At 42.2% G+C, this 24,622-nt stretch overlaps 1 pseudogene; it reads left to right on the top strand.

Moving 5' to 3' along the window:
- The first annotated feature begins 6,029 nt into the window (after nt 1-6,029).
- LOC118668591 lies at nt 6,030-11,411 on the top strand (annotated as a pseudogene).
- Nucleotides 11,412-24,622: the final 13,211 nt, after the last annotated feature.

Below are 24,622 nucleotides of genomic sequence, written 5' to 3'. Positions count from 1 at the left end.
CAATATTCATAGCAACATCATAATAGCAAAACAGTAGAAACAACATAAATGTCCATTGACTGGCAAATGGATAAAAAAAATGTGATATAATCCACACAATGAAATATTATTCAGCCTTAAAAAGGAATGTAATTCTGATTCGTGCTACAAAATAGATGAACTTTGAAAACATTATGCTCAATGAAAGGCCACAAAAGGCCACATAGGTATGATTACATTTATATGAAATTACAGAATAGGCAAATTATAGAGACAGAAAGTAGAATAATGGTGGTCTATTTTTAGGGGGGGTGGCGTGGGGAAAGAAATGAGCAGTAACTGCTAATGGGTAGGGAGTTTCTTTTGGGGTTGGTGAAATGTTCTGGAATTAGGTAGTGGCAGTGGTTGTAAAACTGTGACTGTGCTAAAATAATTGAACTGCATACTTTTAATGTGTTAAGTCTATGGTATGTGGATTATAAGTGTTTTAAAAGAAAGTATGCCACATTGAATAAGAGCTAAAACCTGTGAATTCGCTCTAGCCAGTTTTGCTCAGTAGATAGAGCCTGTGGACTGAAGGGTCTTGGGTTCGATTCCAGTCAAGGGCATATACCTCGGTTGCAGGCTCATGTGCAGGAGGCAACCAATGGATGTTTCTCCCTCTCTGCCCCCCCTACTCCACCCCCCCCCCCCACACACACACACACATACTCTCTCTCTAAAAAAATCAATGGGAAAAAATATCCTCCTGTGAGGATTAACAACAAAAACAAAATCTGTGAATTCTACCAATTCAATATCCCGGTTGGGAAATTGTAGTATAGTTTTGTTTTTGTTTTTGTTTTTATTTTTATTTATTTTTATTTTTTTTTATTGCTTAAAGTATTACAAAGGGTATTACATATGCGTCTTTTTTGTAGTATAGTTTTGCAAGATGTTTCCCCTGGGCAAAGCTGGGTAAAAGTGACATGGGATCTCTCTCTATTATTTATCATAACTGCACATGTATACTTTTCTAACTTTTTTGAGTCTCAATTTCACTATCTGTAGAAAGAAAATTGTAGAAGCTTCTCCATAGTTATTGTGAAGGGTAAAATTACATGAATAGCTAATTCATGTAAAAGGCTCAGTAGAATACCTGCCCCCATAGTAAGGACTCAATAAGTGGTAGTTATCATGATGATGATAATACCAAGGATGGTGATTTATACTGTTGTCCTTGACATATGTTTTTAGGTGACTGGGGTTGGTGGTAAAAGCCTTGAGCCCACTAGGTCCCTGGGTCCACTTGATAATGGATTTGTATTTAACCAGAGCCAGAAAAAAGGCTCCTATTGTCAGTTCTGCTAGAGGAACAATCAGGGGAGAACAAAGGCTTGGTTACATTGGCGGCTCAAGCTAATATTATTTGAAATGAAAGCTATAAAAACAGTGTGGAAAAACCCCAGGAGGGATGAGGCCAGCTAAAGTTTGCATCCTGAGGTCAGCTAGTGGTTGGCTGAGTCACGAAGCATTTCATACTGATCGTGATCCCACAACAACTGCATTTTCCTTCCTAAAACTCAGGATACCTGTGCTAAAAAAACAAAAAACACAAAACACCAAAAAACTATTTTTTAAAAATGTGTGTGATTTGTGGTGTCTTATATATGAAGAGGCTTATATACAACTTAAATTTGGGTATCCATTTTGTCCGTCTTTATTTTTAAAAAGTAAGATTATATGACTTTGGAAACTCAGCACACACCTGAGCATTAAGGCTGTGTAACCTTGGGGATAACTTTCAAACAGCTCTGCAGACATGTCGAGCCTGGCACCTCACTGAGCACTGAGGATGCCAAACAGTCCCAATCCTCCGGCAGGCACAGCACAGTACCGAACCTATGCAATATAAAAGCAAAAAGGCAACAACAACAGCAAAACACACACACAAAATAGGGGTCTGTAATAAATAAAAAACAGTGATTCTATGACTGTTTGATCATATTTGTCAAAGATAATACTGGAACAAAAATTATTATGAAGGTCCTCTTTATGTGACTGGTACTTGAAAAGTATTGTTTTAGAAAAACAGTGGAATAATAGAAATAGTGCTGATATACTAGGCAATATAAAAATTAGAAATAAAAAAAATATGGCCCTGATCAGATAGCTCAGTGGGTTAGAGCATCGTCCCGATACACCAAGTTTGTGGGGTCAGTCCCAGTCAGGGAACATACAAGAAGCAACCAATGAATGCATAAATAAGTGGAACAACAAGAACAACAAAAAAAGCTAAATAAATGGAACAACAATTAGATGTCTCTCTCCCTCCCTCCCTCTCTCTCAAATTAATAAATTAACAACAAAATTTTTTTAATCCTCACCTGAGGATATTTTTCCATTGATTTTTAGAGAGAATGGAAGAGAGAGGGAAAGACAGAGAGAAATATTGATGTGAGAGAAACACATAGATTGGTTGCCTCCAGCATGCGCCCCAACCAGGGCCTAGGCCAGGGAGGAGCCTGCAACCAAGGTACATGAACTTGACCAGAAATGAACCTAGGACCCTTTGGTCTGCAGGCCAACACTCTATCCACTGAGCCAAACTGGCTAGGGCAACAACATTTTTAATTTAAAAAATAAAAAAGGATCTGGGTTTTGGTACAGGTTCTGCAACTTACCCATTGTGTGATGTTAGCCAAGTCACGTAACCTCTCTCTGAGTTTCCTCATCTGTAAGAAATAAATAATAAAGCCTACCTCATTGGTTGAGTGTGAAATTAAGTAAGAGAAAGTAAAGTTTCTTCAAATAGAAGATAACATTATAGGAAATTATAGATAATGTTCTCAGTTGTGGGCTATTTGCAGATAACCCAGGATCACAGAATTGTATTATATCTAGATGTGTTTACTTTTCATATTTTAGGCCAAAGTTAGAGTAGGTAGTAAAAATCCCAGAACAATAGAGGGAGACCACTAATTTATTAATGCCTCTGTGTTTTGTCTTCTGAGAGCTTTAGGGCCTTTATGTGGTAAAAGAGAAATTTGTGTCTATACTGGGAGGGCAGATGCTCATCCATGAATAATGAGTGCTTGAAGCACTAGGTAAGTAGGATGATGCAGCGAGGTCCAGGCATTAAAGGAGAGTTCTCTGACCGATTGTGGTATTTGTCATGAGCACAGGAAAGGGAGGATAGGTAAGAATTGGGTGTTCGCTGATCTTACGTTTCTAAAGAGAGGGCCACTGGGTTAGCTTGGTGGGAGGGGAGAAGGGGGATGATGATACATCTAGAAGACAGCAATGGGAATCTAAGATTAAGTCACTCAAAACACATGAACTGAGCACCTAATTTTTGTGCAAGGCACTAGTGATGGGGCGATACACAGGGCTGTATTCCTCAGTATTCTAAATAAGAGTCAGTCGACTAAGGTTCAAATCCTGTCTCTACAACTTGACCTATGACTCTGGGCAAGCAGTGGAGTCAGTGGTGTAAACACTTGTAATGCCATGTAACAAGTGCAGAGGATCAGGGAGGCTTCTGGTCAAAATGGTGTCATAAAGTCATGCTTTGAGGCTTTCCCTGCTCCAAATATATAAAAGTATAAAGTATTAAAAGAGAGAGAGAAAACCATAGCTACAGTAAAATATATATATATATATATAATCTGTGGAGAAGACATGAAACACATACATGAGCGATAATTGGGCTACCGGGCTCTGGGTGGAGAAGCAGGCCGACGTGACCAGGAATTGGGTTTTTGTGTAGTAACAGAACGGCAAGAGCACTAAGCACTATGAAAGGCCACACTTAGGCCCTCTGCTTGAAATCAGGGGCTGGGGAAGCGTGTTCTCTTTGTTCACACACGCACAAGAACATACACATTCACTCAGTCATATACCTTCTACTTATGAAAGGAGGCTAAGAAACCTGCAACTGTCAGCTATTTAGACTTATGGCTTATAAAGGTATGTTCCCTGGGAGATGGAGAAGCCAAGACCTGGGCAAGCCTTTTCAGTGACTTGGTGCCTAGATTTGCATTTCTCCTATATGGGTGGAGAGCCCAGTATTGGATGGGTACCCAAGGCACCGACATAATACTTAATTCTGGAGTAGGCGCATAAGGGACTGGATAGAGGCAACCAGAAACTGCTGGACAGGGAACAAAGCAATGTAGCAGAGAGACTGGGGAGGCCAAAATGGGAAATGTGCCCTCGAAATGAATGTGCAAACCAAAATCCCAAAGTCTATAAGCAAAAATCAATGCAGAAATGGAGAGCCTAACAAAATCAACAATCAAGAGATAAATTCTTTCCTGGTAAAATGAAAATAATAGAGCATCCAGAAGTTGACTTTAAGATAATTATGTTTACGGTCCTCTTAGGGATAGAGGGAGAAATAGCATCTATTTTTTATAAAAGGGGAAGACAGTTGAAAATGAAAGTGGTATGTCAATTATTTCTCAATGAAACTGGAAAAATCATAAAGTAAAAATGGGAAACAATGAAAAATGAATATGAAAAAGAAGCAAATACTGGAAATGAGAAAGTAAAATCATTGTGTTAAGGAAGGAAAGGAAAGAAAGCTCCTAACTCAGTTGGTGGTTGAAGTCAGGAGGAAATGTTGAGTTGCTTTTAGGATTATAGGAGTAACCAGGAACTCTAGCATGTCTTGCAATGTATACTCAACAGCTGTTGGGTTAATGCCAGCCCTGGGGAGAGGAGTAGGTAATTGCTTGCATTATAGGGACAAAAGCAAGCTTTTTGTTTGAAGGTATACTATTTCCTTAAATTGAAAAACTTTCAGAGAGAGCAGCAACTTGCCCATCCAGAAAGACTACAGTTGTATGTTCTGGAAATGTTGTTATTAGATCCCTCATCTCACTGTGGTTTTTCTACTGAGGAATGCTTTCTTAAACCTGATTTATAATTTTTTTTTTCTTTTTTTTGGTCTAGGTGCTTAAACCTGGAAGGGAGAGGAGCTGGGGAGAGGTGGGAGAAATTAATATTTATTGAATGACACACTGCACTTCTTTTCCATACATTTTCTCATTAATACATATACCAATTCTGGCAGTCAGGTATTTTTATTCCCATGTTGCAATAAGAAAACGGAGGCTCCAAAGTTTAAAGTAGTTCAATCAGATTTTCCCAGGAGGTAGTGATACGGGAATTTGAACCAGGTCTGCCCATTCCACTGCTCTTTCCTCTCCAAAATAGAGACTGTGTCACATTTATGTTTGTATTCCCAGTGCCCAGTACAGTGTTTGGCACATGAAAGATGCCTAATAAGTGTTTTCTAAAAGAATGGAAGCCCCATTGATCAACCTATGAGCTCCTAAATGGGCAGTCATTCCTTTTACCTAACTACTGCAGAAGGGAACTAAGTAATATTGAACATATGCAGGTGAATCCCTTGACAAATATTTTTATTGAGAAAGATGAGCTATAATTGCATTTCTTTTTTTAAAATTATATTTTATTGATTTTTTACAGAGAGGAAGGGAGAGGGATAGAGAGCCAGAAACATTGATGAGAGAGAAACATCGATCAGCCACCTCCTGCACACCCCCCACTGGGGATGTGCCCACAACCAAGGTACATGCCCTTGACTGGAATCAAACCTGAGACCCCTCAGTCCGCAGGCCGACACTCCATCCACTGAGCCAAACCAGCCAGGGCTATAATTGCGTTTCCATCATTACTCCTTTCAATCTTACCAAATCTTGTTAATTCTTGATCTTAAATCTTTCTCAAACCCATTTACTTGCCCTCATCCCCACCACCTCAATCCTAGTCCAAAACACCTTTATTTCTTACGTCCACAGCTATGGAAGCCTCTCGCCTGGTCTACCCATTTCTCCTTTTGCCTTCCTTCCATCCATCCCCTATACTGCAGCTAGGATAGTCCACTCATTCCCCACACTGCAGATAAGATCATGCCACTCCCTGCTAAAAATCCTTGAAAGTTTCTTTTCCCCTTAAAAACCAAAAATCCCTGAAGAGAATTCCACAGGAAGCTCAGCCCGAAGCAGAAACGGGAAGCCCGCCTGGACAAAGTCCTCTCAGACATGAAGCGACACAAGAAGCTGGAGGAGCAGATCCTTCGTACTGGCAGGGACCTGTTCAGCCTGGACTCAGGGGACCCCAGCCCCACCAGCCCCCAACTGCGGTCCTCAGGGAGTAGTCTCTTCCCCCGGCAGCGGAAATACTGACTGTGCTGCCTTAGGCTACAGTGTGTGTCCTGCTGGGGCCTTGGCCTGCCTTCCCTAACCCTGGATGCTGGGAAACATGGAGAGAGGAGGGAAACTCCAAAGCCCCAACACAGCACCCTGCCAATGAGAGGGCATGTGTGTGTTTATGTTTTCTGTTGAATCTGTTTGGAGACCTGGCCTGAAATTTCTGAATCTAAAATAAAAAATACAGCCGAAACCGGTTTGGCTCAGTGGATAGAGCGTCGGCCTGCGGACTGAAAGGTCCCAGGTTCGATTCCGGTCAAGGGCATGTACCTTGGTTGCGGGCACATCCCTAGTGGGGGCTGTGCGGGAGGCAGCTGATCGATGTTTCTCTCTCATCGATGTTTCTAACTCTCTATCTCTCTCCCTTCCTCTCTGTAAAAAATCAATAAAATATATTTTAAAAAAAATAAAATAAAATAAAAAATACAAAGTTATCTTAGGAGAGGGGCTGCAGCTAGAGCCTAAAAAAAATTAAAAACACACACACAAAAATCCCTGAAGCCCCTCACATCAATTCTGCAGAGAAGTATCCTCTGCCCTCTTGAGATGGAGTTGAGACCCCTGTTGTATGCTTCCATGGCTCTCTATATACATCTCCTTTAAAAACTAATAGAACTCTAATTATTTCTTTTTTAAAAATATGTTTTTATTGATTTTAGAAAGAGAGGGAGGGAGAGGGACAGAGAGATAGAGACATCAATGAGCGAGAAACATCAATTGGCTGCCTCCTGCACGGCCCCCTGCACGGCTCTACTGCGAATTGGGCCTGCAACCTGGGCATGTGCCCTGACTGGGAATCGCACCAGTGACCTCTTGGTTCATGGGTTAATGCACAACCCCGGAGCCACACCGGCCAGTCTCTGTTTCTTAAATGTTCCCTTTCCCAACTAGATTCAGTTCCTAACTCACTAGGACCATATTATTCTTTTAAAGGTTTTTTTATTGATTGGGTTGAGAGAGAGAGAGAAAGAGACATCAATTTTGTCATTCCACTTATTTATGCATTCATTGTTTGCTTCTTGCATGTGCCCTGACCAGGGATCAAACCCGAAATCTTGGCATATCAAGACAACACTTTAACCAACTGAGCTACCTGACCAGGGCGGACCACATCATTCTTATTCACCAACATATCCTGAGCACCTGTTCAGTGAATACACATATAAGAGACTTAATGAATACATGTTGTCTGCATGAATGATTTCCACACCGCACTTAAGGGGTGACATGCCCAGTGATTGAAGGGAAGTGGCACAGAATTGCTTCTAAATTGCAGAATCAGAGCAAAGATTAAACATCCCTGTGATTTACTTCGGTGTGACTTTCAGATGGGGAGCTCCTGATGGCCTGAAGAAAATGTTAAAAAGCATTGTCATTTTGCTGTCTGTGGCCGGCAGTTAATCAAGGCCCAGTGGGGCCTGATTCCCTAGCAGGGAATAAACAAGGTGACATCATGGTCACACACTCCCCAGGGATTGCGCAAGTCGTTGGCTCTGCTTGCTGGTTGGAAGAGTCTGTCCTTGCTGTCTTGGGCTGCTAATCATCTTTGATTCTATAGGTCTCCAGGGGTGGGTGACACACTGCAGTGTGCCGGTTCCTTTGCCTCCATGTGACCCTCAGGATCTAGCCTGCCCTTCTGAGGTGATGGCCTCCACTGCAACCCCAGAGTTCCAGGAGAATAGCACTCGCTGGTTTTCAAACCCTGAGTACACTCAGAATCTCCCCTCATTTTAATTTCAACATAACAGCAATCAGCCCTCTAGCACGGGGAGGGTGGGGGGGTGGTGGGGTGGAGGACCTTTTTCCTGCCAGGAGCCATTTGTATATTTATAACATCATTCGTGGGCCATACAAAATTATCAACTTAAAAATTAGCCTGCTATATTTGGTCAAACATTTAATTAACTCACCCCTAATGCCTTGCCAGGGCCAGACCAAATGATTTTATGTGCCTCATATGGCCCGTGGGCCTGACGTTCCCCTTCCCTGCTCTAGCACATCAAGGTTTCTAAAACTTTCCTACTTATTCTCTTTCTCTCTCTCTCTCTCTCTCTCTTTTTTTTTTTTTTTTTTTACAGAGAGGAAGGGAGAGGGATAGAGACTTAGAAACATCCATGAGAGAGAAACATGGTCAGCTGCCCTCTGCACACCCCGTACTGGGGATGTGCCTACAACCAAGGTACATGCCCTTGACTGGAATCGAACCTGGGACTCTTCAGTCCACAGACCAACACTCTAGCCACTGAGCCAAACTGGTCAGGGCTTCTCTTTCTCTTTTGATCATGGATCTTATGTTTATTGAAGAAAAAAGATAAACATCTAATGCTTGTCATAGATTGATGACTAACATTTCACAACATATATATACAAACAGATTCGGCTTTAAGTGATCTGGGCAAGTTATTTAGCCTCTTTATGCATCAGTTCCTCTCTGTAAAATAGCAATTAACAATAGTAACTACTTCATAGGATGTTGGCAGAGGTTAATTAATGCATGTACAGAGTTATAATAGTTCCCGGCAAATAGGTAACCGCTAAGCATTAACTACTTCTATCACTATTATTGTTATATTGTATTTTTCATGAAAGGAAATGTGGTCTATTTGAAAAGACACGGACTTTGGAATCTGGAAGACCGGATTTCTATCTTGGTTCTATCAATTACTGGCTGTGTGACTTCAGGAAAGTTTTTTTACTTCTCAAAATCTTGATTTGGGCGTATATAGGAGAGTGATTAATACTACTGACCCCAAAAGTCATTGTATTAACCGAGAGACTACACTACTGGAAAGCACCTCATGAAGGCCAGGCACAGGGTAGCCACCCAGTAAGGGATAGCTTCTGCCTGTTACTCTGCATGGAAAATGCATCACCCCCAGTATATAATAAATGAGGATTGCACTCAAGTTAACCAGTAAAGAGAGGTCTAGGAAGAAGGGAAAGGCAATGCTAACAGAGACGTTGGTGGTATCCCACAGTGGCTGTTCAATGACTATAGAATTAGAACATTTATTGAGTAATTCAAGGGTAAGAAAGAGAGCTAATATTTATTGAGTATCTACTATGTGCCAGACATGTTAAATAAACCCGCTTAATCCTCAGAAAGACCTGCAAAAAGTGACCATCACTCTACTGATAATAAGAGACAAAATGGTTGCGAAGGTGTTACAGTAAAGCTGGAGTTTTAACCCAGGACTGTGTGATGCCCAAACATGGCTTTTCTCCCTATTATGTAATACTTAAACATCTAATGTTTGTCATAAAGATGAATAGACAGTAAGTAGCCAGGAGATGGGCAGGAGTGTATGCTTTATGGGGTGAAATCATTGCAGGTAGTATTGGAGAATGATGAGCTAGGAGACGCTTACAGGAGGGCAACAATCCATTCCAGACAAGGTGAGAGAGAAGGTGGGAAAAGTGTGTGGGTAGAGGGTCTTTTACAGCACAGTGACCTCTTACTAGTGAGGGGAGGGGTACATCATCAAGCAGCCTTAGTGTTGGCCATCAAGTACACATCAGTCACAGGGACACATGAACAGGCCCTTCTCTCACGTTCAAGGTGAATGTTCTCATCTGACAGTATACAGAGTGCTCAGAGCACTCACAGGCCATTCTCCTCTGACCACCCCGCCCTCCTGAGCAAGTGAGACTGTGTCCCCTGACCACTGTGCTACCCTCTCACAGTTCCTGGGAAACAAAACCTCTCGATTTCACTTTTCTGTTCTCTCTTTCTCGCCCCCCAGCTCCTCAATCCCCTTAGTCCTTTTCCATTCCTTCCCCCTCCCAAGAGCCCACTCTTCCTAGTTTCTTCCTGGATCAATTGGGAGAGAGCAATGGCTCGGAGCTGTAATTCATATGGGGGAGGCATGCACAATTTCCAGACTTTTCACAAAGCAGAGATGGTGGCCCTCTGTGCATATCTCCTAGGTGTTATTATGCCGAGTCTCATCTCTTTCTGTGTCTGAATCCCATTCTCAGGGCTTCCTTTTGTTATCTCAGTTTAGGCATCTGCCAAGGCCAGGAAGGAGGGTGGGAGTGGGGAGGTTGTGAATTCAGTCTTTCCCGGGTTCATCCTGGGCGGACTTACATTTAAGCAAGTTCACTGGTGGTAAGGGCCAGAACAGCAAGTTTGAGGGGAAGGGGACTGGGGTGGGGGAGGATTAGGGGGCTATTGCCACTATCCATGGAGGAGCTATGGTCACTGGTTTAGGAGTGCCATCTGCATTAGGCAGGACCGGGAGAAAAAGAGAGATTTAGGAATATTTAGGAGGCTTTAAAAAAATTGATCATTGATTGGCTATCGGAGGTGAGAGAGAGGGAGGGACTCAATGATGCCCTGGTTTCTAGGTTGGATGTCTAGGTAGCAGGTCGTGTTATTAACTGAGCGGGAGAGACGGGGTGGGGAGCTTTGCACAAATGTGAGGAGACTGTGCGATGGGCGGTTGGAGGGTGCAGCCTGTGTTTGATACCTGAGGCCCAGGAAAAAGGTCTCAATTGCCAACTGAGGGCAATCAAGATTCCCTCAAGGTTCCTGCAGCTGCCTCTCTGCTCGCTGCAACCCCTCCACTGCCCCTCCACTCTGGCAGCTTCTTTGCCCGAATCCTCCAACTCTCGCTTAAAAAAAAAAAAAAAATCCGCTGCATGGGATCACCGGCGTGTCCCACCATGTCAGACACGGCCGGCCGTGGACACCAGCTCCGAGATCACCATCAAGGCCTTAAAGGAGGAGGAAGTTGTGGAGGAGGCAGAGAATGGAAGCGATGCACCTGCGAAGAGAACGCTAATGAGGAAAATGGGGAGCAGGAGGCTGACAATGAGGTAGATGAAGAAGAGAAAAAGGGGAGGAGGAGGAGGAGGAAGAGGAAGGTGATGGTGAGGAAGGGGATGGAGATGAAGATGGGCAGGCTGAGGCAGCTACGGGCAAACTGGCAGCTGAGAAGGATGAGGGTGACGATGTTGTCGCCAAGAAGCAGAAGACCGATGACGATGACTAGACAGCAAAAAAAGGAAAAGTTAAATTTAAAAACAAGGCCACTGTGACCTATTCACCCTCCATTTCCCGTCTCAGAATCTAAACCTGGTCACCTTCAAGTAGAGACTACGGCCTGCCTGCCCGCCCGCCCACCTCGCTTGGGCAGGTGACACGCCCTCATCACCACCCAACCAAAATCGCAATGTGGATTTGCAACAGGGGAGGAAAAAAGAACCAAAACTTGCAAGGCCCTGCTTTTTTTTCTTAAAAGTACTTTAAAAAGGAAAATTTGTTTGTATTTTTATTTACATTTTGTATTTTTTTTCCATACTGTTAGGGGTCAGCCATTTTTTTTTTTAAATATATTTTATTGATTTTTTACAGAGAGGAAGGGAGAGAGATAGAGAGTCAGAAACATCGATGAGAGAGAAACATCGATCAGCCGCCTCCTGCACATCCCCCACCAGGGATGTGCCCGCAACCCAGGTACATGCCCTTGACCGGAATCGAACCTGGGACCCCTCATCCACAGGCCGACGCTCCATCCACTGAGCCAAACCGGTTTCGGCGGGTCAGCCATTTTTAATGATCTTGGGACCACAAACCAGCCTTTGGAGCATTCTCTGTCCTACTTCTGACTTTACTTGTGGTGTGACCATGTTCACTATAATCTCAAAGGAGAAAAAAAACCTTGTAAAAAAAGCAAAAACAAACAACAACAAAAAGTCTTATTCCGAGCATCCAGCAACTTTTGGTATATGTACGTATCTATACTATAAGCAGTTGGTTTGTATGAGATGGTTACAAAGGCCAAAGATAAAAAGGTTTCTTTTGTCCCTTTTTTTGTCTATGAAGTTGCTGTTTATTTTTATTTTTTGGCCCGTTTGATGTATGCATGAAACAATGTTGTCCAACAATAAACGGGAATTTTATTTTGCTGAGTTGTTCTAACAAAAAAAACACAAAAACAAACAAAAAAAAAGATTCTCCGAAGTAGAATGGTTACAAGAGGCTAGGGAGAGAGGCTGGGAGAATAGCAACACTTCAGGGGCAGGTGAAGAAAAAGAAGCCCACACACAATAAAAAACCAGAGGCAAACAAGAATACGAGGAGGATGTGGGGCTTCCCATTGCATTGGGGAAAAATCTGAACTCCCTGCTGCTACCCACAGGGCCCAGGGGGTCTGGCTGCCTACCTAACTCCCTCTGGCCCTGCGTCACTCCGATCAGACACATAACCTTCCTCTCTCCTCAGGTGCACCAAGGACATTCCTGTTGTAGGTCTGCTCTCTGAGGTTCACCACCTTCTGGGGCAGCCATTTTAAAAAAAAATTTTGTTAATCCTCACCCAACTTTTAGAGAGAGTGGAAGGGAGGGAAGTGGGAAGGGAGAGGGACTAGGGAAAGGGAGAAACATTGATGTGAGAGAGAAACATCCATTGGTTGCCTCACACACACACTCCGACCTGGGCCAGAGATCGAACCTGCAACCCAGGTACATGCCCTTGACCGGGGATCAAGCCCGTGACTCTTTTACACAAGGCTGACACTCTAACCTCTGAGCCACACCGGCCAGGGCCAGGGCAGCCATTTCTTTTTAAATATATATTTTTAAATTAAATTCAGAGAGGGAGGGAGAGGAAGGGAGAAATAGAAACATCAATGATGCGAGAAAATCATTGATTGTCTGCCTCCTGCACACCCCTCACTGGGATTGAGCTGAAATCCAGGCATGTACCTTGACTGGGAATCAAACCCTGACCTCCTGGTTCATTGGTCTGTCACTCAATCATTGAGCCACACCAGTCAGGTAAGGGCAGCTATTTCTTAAAGCCACTTTATTGAGGTATGCTTAACATGTAAAAAGCTGCACAAATTTAATGGATACAACTTGATGAGTTTGGGGCTAAGTACACTCCTGTGAAATCATTACCACCTTTAAGGCCATGAATGTATCTATCACCTCTCAAAGTTGCCTCTGTCTCCTTTATTTTATTTATTTTATTTTATTTTATTTTTTATTTTTTTTTAATATATTTTATTGATTTTTCACAGAGAGGAAGGGAGAGAGATAGTTAGAAACATCGATGAGAGAGAAACATCAATCAGCTGCCTCCTGCACATCTCCCACTGGGGATGTGCCCGCAACCCAGGTACATGCCCTTGACCGGAATCGAACCTGGGACCCTTCAGTCCGCAGGCTGACGCTCTATCCACTGAACCAAACCGGTCTCGGCTCCTTTATTTTATTTTATTTTGTTAAATATATTTTTATTGATTTCAGAGAGGAAGGAAGAGGGAGAGAGAGAGATAGAAACATCAATGATGAGAGAGAATCATTGATTGACTGCCTCCTGCACACCCTCCACTGGGGATTGAACCCCCAACCCAGGCATGTGCCCTTGACCGGAATTGAACCTGGGAACCTTCAGTCCGCAAGCCGATGCTCTATCCACTGAACCAAACCAGCTAGGGCTCCTTTATTATTATGATTATTTTGTGTATGGTAAGACTTAACATAAGATCTATCCTTTAAATTAGGAAATTTTAAGTAGACGATACAATATTGTTAGCTATAGGCATTATGCTTGTATAGTAGATCTCCAAAAAGTATTCATCTTACATAACTAAAACTTAGGACCCTTAACCTTCACTTCACCAACTCCTCCTCTCCCGACCCTACCTGCAGCCCCTGGCAGCCACCATCTATGCTCTCCTATGAGTCTGACTACTTTAGATTACTCAAAAGATGGAATCACACATAACCTATGATGACTAGTCTTAAGAACCAAGTCAATTCTTGCCATCTTTAGAAGGCATCATGACCTCAAGCTACTATGGGTATAAATGAACACTCCCTTTTGCTTCATATCTGATTGGTGGACATCTGTTTTAGATTGTACATTGTGTGTGTGTGTGTGTGTGTGTGTGTGTGTGTGTGTGTGTGTTTACACTTTGATTCATGGTAACTTCTCTGTGATGGAATTGGTTTGCATTGAACACAACTGTAAATAAAAAGAAAGAAATTGCTGAAAGAGAAAAAAATCTGCTAGCAGATCCTGATGAAGTGTAATAACAACGGACTGGCTTGTCTATGTTTTACCTATGTAGGTCAGAGTTGCACAGAATTCAGGGACTCTCCTGGGGAGACCCTAATCATTGTAAAACAAAGGAAACAGGCTTTGGTGGCTGGGACCCAAATCCTATATTTACAGAAATACAGGATTCCAGTTTCCAGGTTTGTAGTCAAAAGACTTTGGAGACAGATTTAGGTTTAAGTCCTAGTTCCACCACTTACTGACTGTGTGACAAGAAATGTGTTTAAGAAATCTTTGCTCAACTGTAAACATGAATGCAATAAGATCTACTTCCTCAGGTGCTGAGGGTCAAATGATAATACCTGTAAGACCATGCCAGGCAGCGCACCCTCCAGGCTCTCACTGTGGTAGCAAAATGATTGCCATGGGCTCGCATCTCACACTCTCTATCATACCATTTAGATGACCCATCTGATAGCCCCCACAGGAGAGAAAGCTCGCAAAAATGTCATTTTTTGTTTCTTTTTTTCTCTATCATTTTGTTGCTGGATGTAAAAGTACAAAACATATAAATAACATTATCATGAGACATTCTAATTTCTTTGAGGCTGAAGAGTGGGATTCTAGTGTTTGAAATGTAAATACTGAGTAGACGCATTTTTTAATCTTATTGAAGTCTAATTTAGGTCTATTTAAAATGTACAGCTCAAGGACTTTTGACAAATGTGTATGGCTATGTAACCACCAATCAAGATTAAGCTATTTCCACCACTCTAGAAAGTTCCCTTATGCCTCTTTGCAGTCAATCCCTTCTAAGTACCATCCCAGGTAATTCACTTACAGCACCAAAGATTCGATTTATCTTTTCTAGAATTTCCTATTGATGAAATCATACAGTATGTAGTCTTTTGTATCTATTTTTTTCTCAGCATAATGTTTTTGAGATTTATCTATGTCATCGCATGTATCAGTTCATTCCTTTTATTGCCGAGTAGTATCTAGTAGTATTTCATTGTATGACTATATCACAGTTTATCTAGTTACCTGTTGATCGACACTTACTTTGTTTATAGTTTTTGATTATTATAAATAAAGCTGTCCTGACATTTGTTTACAAATGTTTTTGAAATGTTTCATTTCTGTTGGATATGGATCTAGCTGTAAAATTGCAGAGTCACATAATAAGTATATGTTTAAATTTTTAAATATTTATAAAAAGTGCCTAACAGTTTCTGTTATAAGAGTTTTGATTGCTTCACGTCTTTGCCAACACTTGATATTGCTTTAGCCATTTTAGTGGATGTGAAGTGGCAACTCATGTTGTTGCCACAACTCATTGTACTTACCAAAGAACAATGTGGCAATTCATTGTTCTGATCAAAGATAAAGACAAGCGATTATTTGAATATTAATTTAGCATATACTAAGGACAGTAAAAATGTGACTGGGGATATTGGGTTGACAGTTCCTAGAGGGAGATAGAGGAGTCAATAAATAAGCAATGTTCTCTTTATGACGAGTGCCATAAAAGGGAAGCACAGGATGTTAGTCTACTATATTTTGGAAACTGAATCATTTTGGAGACTGGAAGCATTAAGTAAAAGGAATGGCTAGAAATGATGCTGGAGAGGGAGATTGCTTGGAGTTCTAAGTTGCAAACAACAGAATCCACTCAATCTTATTTTAGCAGAAAATACATTTGTAAAAGAATATTAGGTGGTTCACATTTCCAAGTGGGCCAGGGAGTGGGGTTTGGAAGCCATGGGACCAGAAACAATGCCCAAACCATCCCATAGGACTTTCAGCAAAGACCCCATTGCCACTACTCTGCTGATATGGTCCCTAGAGCTCACTAGCTGCAGTGACAGACACCCAAACCTCCATTCTGGCTGCCCCCCCCCCCCCCCAACCAAAGCTGTGTTTTGTTTTGTGGGTTTTTTTTCTGCTCTCATTCTTGTCTTAAAATGGATTCTCTGGAGAGCCTGCTTCCTCACACAGCTCCATTCTAAGCAGAATCCTATATAGTTGTGTCTGATAGATCATGAGCTCCCCAGATCAAGTTAGGAAAATGAGTTTTTCTGGCCTCTCTTTTCACTAGGCAGGACTCATGAGGCAGGGAACACCCCAATAGTAGAAAGGATGCAAAAAGCAGGGGGAATGTTTACACAAAAACTTGTATAAGAATGTTCATAGCCCCAAACTGGAAATAGTCCAGATGTCCTTCAACAGGCAAATGGTCCATCCATACCATGGAGTATTACTCAGCAATAAAAGGAATAGATTATTGATACACACAGTAACTTGAATGGATCTCCAGGGAATTGTGCCAAGTGAAATAGGCCAGTCCCCAAAGATTGCATACTAAGTTATTCCATTTATATAACATTTTGAAGTGATAACATTTTAGGAGTGGAGAACGAATTGGTCCTTGCCATGGGTCAGGGATGGGGAGAGGGCACAGTGGGAAGGAGGTGAGTGTGGTTATCAAGACAGACATAATGCTCTATAACTTGACTGTGGATGTGGATACATGGACCTACACACAAAATAAGATGTTACAGAACAAAACACACATGCACACATATACATAAATGAGTACAAATAAAACTGGGAACTCTGAATAAGATTGGTGGATTGTATCAATGTCAACATCTTATTTCCGATATTGTACTATAGTTTTGTAACATGTTAGCATTGAAGGAAACTGGGCAAAAGGTAAATAATAAGGATCTCTCCTTATTATTTATTTCAATGACGTGTGAATCTACAATTATCACTATAAAAAATTAAAAAGCAGTGGAAAGCCAGAAAACACTAAGGATTTGGGATTTTAAGAGCTGTGGGGAACTATAGAGGAATTTTAAGCAGGAATGACACATGTCTTCATTTAACACCTATTTTCTGTCCAGTGGTAGGATAATATTATCCTGGTTTAAGTTACAACTGTGACATTTTAATTTAAAATACAATTTAAAAGTTCTGTTTTTAAAAAAACCTGATGTGGTTTCCCAGAGTTTCCAGGAAGGCAATTTTAGGGCCAATATATGAGTTCTGATTCCTTCAGCAGAAATAATGAGGATTTGTTCTTTCATTCCTTCCACATGCATTTATTAAGCATCTGCTATGGGTCAGGCACCATGCCAGGTACTATAGATTCTGGAACCATAGAATGAGACAGTCCTGACTTGGAGAAACTGCATTGTTAGATCCTTGGGGGGGGAGAAGGGGGACGGGGAGACAACAGCAGTGGCTCTAATAAGAGTGGGATCTATTTGAGTATCATGTAACCTGAAGACTGGGGACAAAGTCCAGAGTTGTTGCAGTGAGTGGCCTTACAATGTCACCAATATCCCAGGCTCCTACTATCTTTTACTTCCCTCATCCTTAGCCCATGTCTTCCATCCTCAAGCTTACCTCATGGTTGCAAGGTGAACACTGCAGCTCAGATTGAATAAGAAGGAAGGAAGAGCAGCAGGGACCTGCCCACTGAATCAGCAAGCTCTCCCTCTCCCCAGGGAGGTGCATTCCTCAGCTTCCATTTGCATTTCTCTGACCATTCCTGTCTGCTAGGGAGCTGGGAAATTGGGATTCTCTTGTTGGGACAAGGAGAAAACGGATAATGGTTGGTAACTAGCAGTCTCAAACACACGGATTTTGTAATCCAGAGCGAAAGGCAAGTAGGTAGCTAGTTAGTAACTACCTGTGTGTGTAATGGAAGTCTGACATAAAGGCTGCAGAGCTACAAATCAGAGAAGGCTCACAGAAGAAGAAACCTTCTGAAAAAATGCCCAGTAGAGTGATCTGCACTAAATGTACCAACCTGTAAAAGGGCCTGTCATGTTTAAGACAGAATAGTCTAATGGTGGTGTTTGGAGCATGAGGTGTTTTCCGGAGTGTCAGCAGAAGAGCCTAGAAAAGTAGGGTTGGGCCAGAACAGGAAGAGCCTTGAGTGCTGGGCTCGGGAGTTTGGACTTGGTCCTATAAAGCAGTAGTTCTCAAACTTTTGCATGTGGGGCTTGTTAAAATGCAGAATGTGCCCCTCCCTCTCCCTCCTCTGCTGGAGTTTCTGATTGAGGATGCCTGGGATGGGCCCTGAGAGTTTGCTTGTGCCTTTCTAACAAGTCCCTGCTGATCAGGGGACCCCGTTTGGAGAGCCACAGGTATAAGGAATAAGAGTTTTCAAGGAGGGGAATAATGTGGTCTTTTTTCTTTTTGGAAGGAATCAGCCCGGGGACTGAGTGATCTCTTGCAGAGTGTAAATCTCTCAAAAACAGCAGCTCCCTATGGGCACCGGGCTAAAAGGTAGGCCGCTGCCCCCAGGGGCCTCATACAGCTCAACACAGATAGTATTAAAAGCAAAGGACTATGCCCTGACCGGTTTGGCTCAGCGGAGAGAGCGTCGGCCTGCGGACTGAAGGGTCCCGGGTTCGATCCTGGTCAAGGGCATGTACCTTGGTTGGGGGCACATCCCCAGTGGAGGGTGTGCAGGAGGCAGCTGATCGATGTTTCTCTCTCATCGATGCTTCTAACTCTCTATCCTTTCCCTTCCCCTTTGTAAAAAATTCAATAAAATATATTAAAAAAAAAAAAAGCAAAGGACTAGGTGTTGTGAGGATTTGGGTTCAGTTCTGTCTCTATGACCAACTGGTTATATGAACTGGGACACATATGTTAACCAATCTGAACGCCAATTAGGACGTCAGTAACAATATTTAGTACCACTTATTAAATAGCAACACAATCATCTTGTTTAATACAACTGTCCTAAAAGATGGGCATTATTGTTCCAATTTACAGGTCAGAAAATTAAGACTCAGGGAGATAAAATAACTTGCTCAAGAGCCCAAGACTATTAAAGGGTGGGGTTAGGGTTCAAAACCAGGATTCTTTTTTTTAACTCCAAAGCTCATGTCATGATTTCTGAAACTGGGATTTACAAATGTATTTTTAGGAATTTATAAGGTTTCTATGAGAATTTTTTAAATTGAATATTATTAGTGTTAATCTTTTAAAAATTCATTTAAGCAAATATTGGGTATTCTGGACAACACTGCTAGCTGATTTCAGACCCTGCATATGCATTTGTGTTTACCATAAGATTGGAGCCAAGTAGAAGAATTTTAATTGTCCGCGCCCAAAGACAAAAAAACATCAGTAGTCTTCATTTGTGAATGATGTGCCCTTGCAAAGTAAAGAGCAAATGACCTCAAGAAAAGCTGTATAAATGGAGTATCTACTATGGTTTTAATGGAGAAAAGAGGTAGAAAAGTTAAGTCATGAAGTGGTCTATGGTAGTTAAAAACAAACAAACAAACAAACAAACAAACATATGGACCCATATCAGTCAGTTCCATATTCACATTACTAATAGCTATTTAGTTTCATGAATATATCCCATATTAAGTTAATGCTGTTAATTTCAACATTGCTGATTTTGTGGCGCTGCTTGTATTTAGCTTGTGAAAGTGTTTGTATTTTATAGTTACTTAAAGCTACAAGCCTCTAAGGAGTTTACCCCTTGTTTTGTGGTGCAGTTATTTGAGTTACATGAGAACAAAAATAATGTAAGTCAACTCTGTTCATGAATGGGGGTCTCAAATTACTTAAGACGAAGCCAGGCTTCTGGGTTATAGTCAACAGACATGGTCCCTGGTTAATATAAGCAGAAATGGAGTTTATTAGATGGGTATTGGGTGGCTGAAGAACAGAGGGGAAGGCTAGAGGACCAGACTCGGGAAGTGCTCAGGAGCTAGGGAGGGTGGCCAGGGCTGCCCCCAGGGCTGTTTGTAGTGGAAGAAGCTCTGACTGAATTCACTACTTGGGTCCAGGCAGTGCCAGCCCAGGACTCTTGCTGCTGCCCCAACAAGCCTTCAAACCGCTCTCTCAAGAGAGAAGATTGTGGGTAGAACATCCAGTTGGCTGAGCCTCGGTCGTTTGCTGACCTTCAGGAGCCCAGCCAAATAGGAAGGACCTCTACATGCTGGGAACCCAAACCCAGACGATGCCCACTATACATCCTTCAGAGGAAAACTGGACAGTTCCAGGGATGTCAGCATTAAACACAACAGTCTCATGGGCACCTGGCCACATGTTTACAGTCATTGATGGCAGCGTTGAATGAGGTCCCACGGTGATCAAGATCAGCAATAAAAGGCCCAGCGTCCACCACTGGTATTTTTGTCCCATGGTCCTCACCGACAGATGAGGAAGGAACCATGAAAGGTAATTTAATAGAGAAACCATGTCTTCCTTGGGGGAAAAAAAGTTATTTTTCTTTCAACCAGCTTCTTTGGATGTTATAAAAACAAGCTAATAAAAGTCTTTGGCTCCGTTTTTGGAGTTGAAATTCAGAAGACATAGTTGTTGTTTTTTTATCATAGCAGGATTTTTATGTTCCCGTCCTCCTGGGCTCATCACACAACTGGTTTTGCTCTGAGCATGAGGGATGGGAAGCGTTTGTCCAGGTCTCGGATGGCGCTTGCTAGAAATGCTTCCCTGCCGTGCTTCACATGTGGCTGCAATTAGCTGGGAAGAAAACCTGCTGCACCAGGAAAAATTGTACATTCTGTGCTGCATACTGTATTATGAAACTGTTACCCTTTCTTATTTTGGTCACAAGTCCTCCACTTTAAAGGTGTTTCACTTTGGGAACTGCACAGCAAGTTCTTGATTGTCCATTGCTTTCTTTGCAAAGATTTGAGTACAGGGAAACAGGTTTGATTTTCTTCCTCCTTGTCCAGTTACATGAAGGAGTTGAGGGGGGGGGGGGAACCCCTGCTCTGGCTATTGCATGATGTGCCCACTTCCCACCTCTCTGACCTCAACCCCTGCCACTCTTCCCCATTCCCACCCCACCTCATGCACACTGGCCTCCTGGCTGGTTTTGGAACATGCCACGTTCTCTTACGTTTCTGGGCCTTTGCATTTACCTGGCACATCCTTCCCCCACATAGACATAGGATCTGCTCCCTCCAGTTTCCTCTCAAATATTCCTTATTACAGAAGTCTTTCTGTTTTAATCATTCCAGCCCCCAACTTTGCTGGTACTTTCTCATTCATCATGCTCTGTTGTTCTCTAGGAAAACTGACACACTGTATACTTACTTCTTTATTATCTATCTTCACCTACTAGAATGCAATCTTCATGAGGCAAAGACGAGGTCTTCTTCCTTGCTAATCACATTTGCCCAACACATACTAGACACTCAGTAAATTGTGTTGAATGGATGAATGCATGTACTAGCAACAGCTATCATTTCATGAATAATAGAATTACAAACATTATCTCTAATAAAGCAGTAAAGTTATGTTGATGCAGTTAATGCATTGAGAGTCAAAGGCAGTGAGGGGCCCATACCACTGTATGAGGAGGTGTTAGGATCAGAAGCCACTGGGTAAAGGGGAAATGCAACATTTAAATCTGTAGTCTTGACCCCTCCTCTGCAGGCCTGGCTCATATACCCAACTGCCTTTTTAACATTTCCTTTTGGATGTCTCATAGGCAGCTCATACAATGTGTCCAAAATGGAACTCTTGATTATCCCTGTTCCCAGTATAAATCTTCTCCTCCCCCAACTTCCTGTTTCAGTTAATGACCACCTTCCGCCTTTGCTCAGGCCAAAGCCAAGGAGTCATTCTGGGTGTCTCACTTTCCTTCAACCCCCATGTGTAATCCATCAGAAAGTGTGCCGACTCTACCATGACAGAAATGGCCAGTTGAACACAAAGATCTATGTTCCCTTTCTGTAGTTCAGAGTTGTGGATGGGAATTGGCTGCCCACATGTGGACTGGATTTCCTAGCTCCCCATCATTCAAGGAAACCATGTGACTAGTTCTCATCAATGGAATATAGGTGGAAGTGCCACAGCCAGGCCCGAGTGCTTAAGAAGCATGTGTGTCTTTTCCCTGCTCTCTTTCTCCATCTGTTTGCTGGGTGAAGAGGATCCTGCAAAAGATTCTGGGGTCCCAGGGAGTTGGTAGAGCCACAAGATGGAAGGAGCTTGGGTCCCTGAGTTACCACTTGGAGGAGAGCTACTTGCTTTTTTAGAATACCTGTTTGGATTTTGTTGTTGTTATTGTTAATCCTCACCCGAGGATATATATTTTTTCACATTGATTTTTTATAGAGTGGAAAGGAGGGAGAGAGACACAGAGAGAGAAACATCAATGTGAGAGAGACACATTGATTAGTTGCCTCCCGCATACCCCTGACCAGAGCCTTAGATCAAGCCTGCAACCAAGGTATGTGCCCTTGAGGGAATTGAACCCACAACTTTCAGTGCTCAGGCCAATGCTCTAATCACTGAGAAAAACTGGCAAGGGCCCTGGTTGGACTTTACATGAAAAACAAATTTTGGGGGTTACCTGATATAGTAGCTAGCATTACCTTAACTAGTTTATTTATCTACAAAATAGATCTCAAACCTGTCCTCTTGTCTTCATTACTCTCTTATTCTATTTTGAACCACCACCTGCTCTCATCCAAAAGATTGTAAAGGTCTCCTAACGTATCTCCCTGCTGCTATAGACTGAATGTCTGTGTCCCCTGAAAATTCATATGTTGAAACCTAATCCCCAATGTGATGGTATTTGGAGGTGGGGCCTTTGGGAAGTGATTAGTTCATGAGAGCAGGCCCCTTAGGAATGGGATTAGTGCTCTTATAAGAGGCAACAGAGAGCTCTCCTGCCCCTTCCACCATGTGAGAATCTAAGAACCAAGAAGCCAGTCCTCACCAGATACAAATATACTTTCTAAAGTACCTAATACTTTTAAAAACTCTGAATCTTTTTGTTTTCTAATTCAGTTAGGACTTTTCTTTTTCCCCCCTTTCAGTTGTTGTTGAGATATAGTTGACAGGCAGCACTGTGTAAGTTTAAGGTGTTGAGCATAATGGTTGGACTTACATATATTGTGTAATGATTACCCCAGTAAGTTTAGTTACTATCCATTATCTCATACAGATAAGAAAAAAGAGAAAAAAATTTCCTTGTGATGAAACTTAGGATTTCCTCTTGTAACAACTTTCAAATATACCATTAGCAATGTTAGCTATAGTTACCATGTTGTACATTACATCCCTAGTGCTCATTTATCTTATAACTGGACATTACCTTCTGGCCATTTCACCCAATTCTCCCCTTCTCACCCTCCACCTCTGGTAACCACAAATCTGATCTCTTTTTCTATAAGTTTAGCTTCTTTTTTTTCTATTTTAGATTCCACATATATGTGAGATTATACAATATATGTCTTTCCATGTACATATTTGTTTTACAAACATGTTTCTAAGTAGAAATCGTCCCCAATGTATAGGTGAAAAAATGGGAGTTTGGAAACTGTCCAAGTTTGTGCCCAGTGTCATGCAACCAGAAAATGGTGGGATCAAGGTTGGAACTCTGGTCTGTCTGATACTGAAGTCTCACCAATACTCATGGTGAGACTTCACCATCCTTTGACAAACAATTTCAAAAACGATGTTAGAACCCCAGTAAATTCCAATTCCACATGGTAGCCCACAGAATTGGATACAGAACTGTAATGTTGGTCTATGAGAGTAGATTCAATGATTTATTTAGAGATACTCAAAGGGGTCTTTGCTGGGTGAACTTAGTGGTATTTTAAAAAGATTGCTGAACGAGGAGCCAGGCCAGCTGATTTAAATCCTGGTTTTGCACCACTTAAAGTCGTTGCACTAAGGCAAATGTTCTGCCCTTTGTGAGCCCCCACTTCCTCATCTGGAGGTGGAGTCGTCCATGTCTTCCTCACAGGGTTATGATGCATTGAGTGAGAATGCTCAGCAGAGTGCCTGGCCCATGGTTGGCACCCAGTGATGTTGATCTCCTTCCTTCCTTCCTTGTTTACTTTCTTCCTGCCTATATATAGCACATGTTTGTAAGAGGTGAATGCAAAAGAAACTGGAGCAAAGAGAGAGGGTGGCGATCTCAATTTGATTTGTCGTTGAGGTGTTGTTTCTTGAGTGAATCCACATTCAGAAGAAAAACACATGCTCATTTTTGTTAAGTTCACCAACTCAAACCATTCTGTCTGAGAAGCAGCTAGTTAACTGTGGCCAAGTTCTGGCTGGCCTTGAATCCAGCATCTGCAACATTCTTTTCTGTGGAAAATTGCTCCTATTATCTCCCGCCCAGCCCACTGAAATTTGTCTCTGAGAAAAAAAAAATACCTTGCCAAGCTGAATTGTTCTTATATATTTAAAGGAAAATTCCTTGTGTGAGGACAAATCCAATCTTTATGTCAGTGTTACATATCACTCAGAGATCTGAGGTCTGAGTAATGGTTCTGGCCATAAATCTGGTCTTGCTTAAGGGGACTCATTCAGAGCCATGCTGTGAAAAGAGCTGATGTTCAGAAAAATGCTCACCACTACTCCTTGACAGGTTTCAAATGGTACCTCC

The sequence above is a fragment of the Myotis myotis genome, unplaced genomic scaffold (genome assembly GCF_014108235.1).
Source record: "Myotis myotis isolate mMyoMyo1 unplaced genomic scaffold, mMyoMyo1.p scaffold_m19_p_13, whole genome shotgun sequence".
NCBI lineage: Eukaryota > Metazoa > Chordata > Mammalia > Chiroptera > Vespertilionidae > Myotis > Myotis myotis.
Note: the sequence above shows the minus strand (reverse complement) of the source record. Positions and strands in the feature narration are given on the sequence as shown.